A 7,296-nucleotide genomic window follows, 5' to 3' on the forward strand; every position below is an offset into this window, starting at 1 on the left:
CACTATGTAATCCAATACAAATACTGTCTGTGTATTTTAACTGTGGAGCTTTTCTCCCCGGGTCTCCGCTAAAAATAGACCTACGTCCAGTCGGACACTCCCGGTCAACAAATTTAAATAAATAAATATATATATATGTATAGATATATATATATATATATATATATATATATATATATATATATATATATATATGTAGGTATATACGGACATAGTTATATTTATGTAAGCAGATATAAATATCTATATAGGCACATACAGACATACATCTATAGATAACAATGGGCAAATAACAAAAACATATATGTCCACATGCACTGTTAATGAGGTTGAGAGGCCCCAAATAATATACTTCTTGTATGAATAGGTATACCGCCCCCAGCCAAACATGTCCACCCTGCAATACACTATCAAATGTTGCAGATCCCATAACCAGGACCTGACATGACATGGGCATTTCTAGGATACATATACACAGACAAATATATGCAGATACAGATATATATATATATATATATATATATATATATATATATATATATATATATATATATATATATAGTTATATATGTAACTACGCATACACATGCAGAGATATGTATAGTAAGATACATATGTAGTAAGTGCATACAATATGGAGTAGCCACTATTCCTACAGTTACCACCTTACTAACTGGAGACTGTATGAGCCACCAATACAAATGACAGTCATTGCCAGCAACATATACCCACAGAGAAATCAAAGGATATAGCACAACACACAGGTTTGCATTAATGGGAAAGCTTTATATGTGTACTATTACAGTTGTATATGCCATGTGGTATAGCTGTTTAGACACGGACATCCACATAAACTGACTAATGCAACTGTGAAACAGTTATATTAATACAGTAGTCTAGAAAAGTTAACAAAAGTTGCTGTCCAGGCCAAGGCCATCAAGTATTACAATAGTAAAGACAGACTGGGCCACAGGATACCAAACAATCAACAGTAAGTAATGCAGATGTATAGTTCTGCAGCCTCTATCTACACCCTGTAGACAATCCATAGGGGGTAAAGACCTCATCTGCCACAATGGGATGTAACTGTTACATAAAAAGTCACAACTGACACCATCACAAGCACACTGACAAACAGAACAGTCTGTATGGCAGGTGGCAGTAGGCCTGCATTTAACCAAGGTGGATTGTATGGTACTGTACATCCATACACCTTAAGGCAGCTCACCTCTGATGGCCTTCAGGACTTTAGGCTTTCAGGATTCTGTAGCGCTCCCATATACACACACACATATAAATATATATATATATATATATATATATATATATATATATATATATATATATATAGATGTATATATATATATATATATATATATATATATATATATAGATGTATATATATATATATATATATATATATATATATATATATATATATATAGATATACTTATATGTATATATAGATATATGTATATATAGCTATATATGTATGCACATCCTATGTGTACAGATATGCCTAGTTATGTTGGTATATATATAGATATTAATAACTAGATGTGCATACATATCTATTCTGATATACCTACTACTGTCAATATATATGTAGATATCCATATGTATATGTGCATATGTATCTCTATCTGTATATGTGTAGACATATATTGCTCAGTATATGTATATATCTGGGTGTTTATTTGTATAGCTATGTACATATACATATCCATCTATGTATGTCGATATGTGTATGTCTATTTACATATCTGGATAATCATATCTACATAAATCCTAACCATATGTCCTGAACATGGAGTGTAGCCCTACCTCAAACCCTATAGTCCCAACTTTGTAGTGAAAGGGGATGTCAGGTATGTATAGCAGGTATATTTGTAGACTATTGCTACTGTAATAGAGAGTGTCTTCACAGACGTGGTGTGTGTGGGATGTCACATCTGCTTTTAACATGTGCACCATTGGCTACTGACAGACATCCGAAGGAAATCATAGTACAGTACCACTGCTAGCACGTAATGCTCCTGTGGACTACAGCAGGGTTAATGGCCAATATATGTGGACAGTCTGACACACACTGGACAGTCTAGAGGTATAAACATAACCCATTAGTGCAAGACATGTGGAGCACTCCTGACAATGTGGATGTTAACAGCCATGTAGATGGGTATAACACATAACTACTGGTATACATGTGCCCCCATAGGTTATGCATTTACACATCCCTGCCTGTCCTGCCACATACTAACCGCTGGTACAGAGGTGCCATGGCCACATACTACCCACTAGATATTGACATACATTTGTACAGCATCCCAGTGCTCTGTCTGACATACATGACTGTTATGTTGGCCCTGTAGCAGTACATCTGGCAAGTATTTGGACATTAAATCTCACTGGGTAAGTACACTAAGCTGCTAGGCATGTAAAAAAGCAGTGTGCAGGCTACAGGCAACCAGACTGGCCTACATTTCCTATGGGGGAATGCACATGTACCTGCATATATAGCAGGCTCTACAGGCATGCCACAGCACAGAGTAACATACACCTGTGTGAAAGTGCATAACCACAACCAATGTGAACACAGCCACAGCCACATATGGTATGCTATTGCATTATTACAGTATATGGACTATCTGTTCAATACCAACCTCATATGTGCCACTCACACACTAGCCCTACATATACTAGGCTGCTACACAGTGTGCTCCGATGACTCTCTGTGGTATGGGACATGTGCGTGTATGGCCCTACAAACATGTCAGCCGATAGGGTAACATACAGTGGAGCAGCATGTAACATCAGATAGAACAGGACCAAGAAGAATGCCATCTACTGCAGTCTGTACACAGGACAAGGTACATATCAACAATACACACACTGTCAACAATCACCATAAGTACACAGACCTCAGTACTGTACACACAAGCACAGAATGTCCAGGTTATGTCATCAAATATAACCCCTACTATACATAACATGTGTAGCAGTCTGACATCTCACTGGCTTGTTATCAGATGTGATGTCACTAATTATGGTTTACAGTGCATATGCACCCCTTACTGCATGACATATGTACAAAGGTTGACAGGGTTGTGGCTGGAGGCACATACACAGGGCCAATATTGACATGTTGCTGTGATAACCTCATACATTTACTGTTGTAACTGGGTTTGTTGCAACATATGTCCTATGAGGGATATGAAGTCAGTAACTCTCACAGCTGTCACCATCTACAGACTGCAATCCTCACACTACCTTCTGCAGTTCACAGATAGGTGCTCTGTGGGTAACACCTGAAACAAAAGGCACCACACACTGGCCAGTCTGCAGATAACCCTACAGATGGGTGTTCCCTCATAAACATAGCATTGACATGGCAGGTATGAAAACATGTAGGACAGCCATATCCACACACACCCTGTTAAACCAACATTACTCCAAATGCAGTACAGCAGAACATCCCCCTTCTGTGTGCTAGCCTGTTTCCACAGTGTATGTTGTTAGAGGTAAATCCCCAATCCATCTGATATGCTGTTTGCCAAAAAACAGATTGAGTTCCTGCTCACAGTGAATGAAAAGCCCAACACCAACATGATGCTCCTAGATATTGGTGTGTGTTTCCATGCAATTGGCTATGGGAATGTTACCACAGCTGTTCTACATGCAATCATTTACAGGAGGGCTGCAATCCATGCAGAGACCATCAGCTGGTCCTGAGCATCACTTACAATACACATGATGCTGCCTAAGCAATGCAGGTGTAAGTCTTCACACCCACCAGTGAGGGAGTGAGAGAGGCAAACAGAGGCACAGAAAAGCCAGGGATGGGTGGAAGAGTAAAACTTAAGCATGTTTGTGTCACACACCTACCAGTACAGGGTATCAACCCCCTGACGACTATGTAGTGCTATCACATGTCCATGCAGTTAGTGGATGCACCACATAGGTTACATGTTGGGGAGCCCTCAAAACATATATGTGATGGTGAGTGGCATCTGCAACAGGGATATGGTACCTGTGTGGTAGGTGTAGTACACGTGCCTGTCCACATGAACAGGTGTCAGCGTCAACACAGCCCCACTCTCACAGGGACGCACACACATTGACACACTTGGCAGGACCAGGAATACAACTCATCACTAGTAGGATTGCCACAACACAGTACTGTGCAGGAATCACATGCACCACAGGGATCATACAGAGGTTATAGGTGCAAAGGGTATGTGGAGGTGTCTTACATCAGACAGCATGCTTCAGTATGCCTATGGGGGTTGTAGTGATTGTGAATGTGGTCATATGCATCATACACCACACACACAGACACAAGTGCCAGTACTGACATGCATGGGTACACTGCTTCATGGGTGTGTTGTGCCAGATGGCTATACAAGACTTGATGATGGGTATACCTTGGCATCAGGCCACATGACAATGGTCTACAATATGGGTCAGGGATGTAGTGTCTGGAGTTGCCCACAAAGTTGTGTATTGTATTCAGCATCCAGTCACCTGAATGACTATTGCATGTGGCCAATGTGGTGCATTGCTTGCTATGTATGTGTTTCTTAGTCCATTATTTGGACAGTGTCTGGGATGTGCACACCTCCCACATGCATGTACAGTGACATGTGGAACTGTACCTGGGGTGTCTGGCCCGTGTTGTGCACACAGAATGTTATCATCAGATGTGCCAGTCCTGGCCTCATGTGGTGGGAACTGTTAATGGACAGCTGGTTGACCCTGCACCTACATTGTTAGCATGATACCAGTATTCCCTGTTGTCAGTGGCATCTGTCCATACAGGGCTTGTGTTTCTGGCATGGTATGTCCTTTGTGGGTCACATTTGATAGCACCACAGGTGTTGCAGGTGTCCAGTGAGGAACATGGGGGATGTGCACTATCGGCATGTACATGCCTATTTGACTGATGGACAGGGTGCCATGCCCTCTGTAGCCCACTGCAATCACACCATGGTTACTATCAGTGGGCAATATGCAGGGTACTACCAGCATAGCTGCTGTTGCCTAGGCAAGTGTGTGTGTGTGTGTGTGTGTGTGTGTGTGTGTGTGTGTGTGTGTGTGTGTGTGTGTATGAGACATAGGTTGAGATTGTTCCATGTGTAATACAAGGGTTTCTAGCGTTGTTCAGCTGGCATTGATGTCACATTTAGGGGTATGGATTTGCACCTCAGCCTCTCTGCTATTTCACATCTGTTATCCCTGTAAGATGGACATATACTTGGCCCACCATATAAGAAGTTTGCAAAACCCACTCCACATTGAGTCCATTTATTGCACACTCACAACCACCTCCACACAGGATGCAAATGACACACACACACACACACACACACACACACACACACACACACACACACACACACACACACACACACACACACCCCTGTCATGTCTGGGATTAGTATATTACACTATAGCACTATGCTGTTATAAGAAATGCCATGGAGATTACTGGAGTACTCCTTCCCCAAAGGTGTATTTCACAGTGAATGACATCAGCAGGATTGCCAAAGTAGGGCATTTAAATTGTACTGAGTGTGACTAGCTTAAAATGCATTGCTCCCTATACCAACATAGAAACACACACAAAACATCCACAACTGCCATGTGTGGGAATAGAACCCCTTCCAGAGTTCTATATCACACTACAGCATAATGCTGTTATAGGACATACTTTGGGGATTGCTGGAGTACCCTTTCCCCAAAGGTATATTTCACAGGGAATGACAGCAGCAGGATTGCCAAAGTAGGGCATTTGAATTGTACTGAGTGTGACTAGCCTAAAATGCATTGCTTCTTACACAGACATACAAACACACGCAAAACATCCACAACTGCTATGTGTGGGAATAGAAACCCTACCAGAGTTCTATATCACACTACAGCATGATGCTGTTACAGGATGCACCACAAGATGTGCTGGAGTGTCCCTTACCACAAAGGTGTATTTCACAGTGAATGACATCAGCAGGATTGCCAAAGTAAAGCATTTGAATTGTACTGAGTGTGACTATCATAAAATGCATTGTTCTGTACACACACACACACACACACACACACACACACACACACACACACACACACAATTGCCAAATCTGAGATTAGAATTCCTTCCTAACTATTTTATCACACTACAGCTGTAAACAGTTATGGAACATGCTACGGAGATTACTGGGCTACAATCTTCCCAGAGGTGTATTTCTAGGTGGATGACATCAGCAGCATTACCAAATAGAGCATCTGAATTGTAGGGGGTGTGACTACTCTAAAAAGCATTGCTCTCTACACAGACAGTCACACTCACACACTTGCCAAGTCTGGGATTAGAACTCCTACCTAACTATCTTATCACATTACAGTGGTATGCAATTATGGGACGTGTTTAGGTTCATAGGTAGGTACTAAGCTATTGGCCTAGGGCCTATATAAGCCTAGCCAAAGGTACCCTGGCTTTTGCCACCCAAGAAAATAATTTTCCTGTGCCACTGTCGAGCAGAGCCACAGAAGTGATCCCCGGGATGAATTTCCTATCTCCCATCCAATCATCAAGATTTTTCTTGAAGAGTGCTGATGAGGAGCTTTGTTTGATATAGATAGGTAGTTTGTTCCAGAGTATGGGAAGTCTCTGGGACAGGAATCTATCCCTCCAGCATGTTCTGTTTATTGTGGTGATAAGGCTTAGGTCCCTAGAGCGTGTAGCTTGTAGGCATTGGGATTTCTTTAAGTGGAGGATGTCTAAAAGCTCTGGGTTTGACATAGCTTTGTGTGTTAGGCAGAGATCGCCTCTGAGTAGGCAATATGCAACGGAGTAAAGCTGCAGTTTATTGAGACGGTCTGCATGGGGCATCTCTTTGAGGCTGGTAATCCTCTTTGTGAGGTATTTCTGTGGCCTTTCTAGTTGTTGTAGATGTCTTGTGAGGTACATACCAAAAGGGGCATTGTACTCTATAATGGGTCTAATGAGTGACGAGTAGAGAGGAACAATTACCTCTTTTTTCCTGGATGAGAAACCTTTTGTGATGAGGTGTGCCAAGTAGAAGGATTTCCTGACTACTGTGGCAACATGATTATCAAAGCAGAGACTGAGATTACTGGACTACAACCTTCCCAGAGATGTATTTCTAGGTGGATGACATCAGCAGCCTTATCCAAGTAGAGCATTTGAATTGTAGGGAGTGTGACTACCCTAAAAAGCACTGCTGTCTACACAGACAGAGACAGACAGACACACACACACAGACACACTTGCCAAGTCTGGG

The sequence above is a fragment of the Protopterus annectens genome, chromosome 3.part1 (genome assembly GCF_019279795.1).
Source record: "Protopterus annectens isolate FY-2018-M chromosome 3.part1, PAN1.0, whole genome shotgun sequence".
Lineage (NCBI taxonomy): Eukaryota > Metazoa > Chordata > Ceratodontiformes > Protopteridae > Protopterus > Protopterus annectens.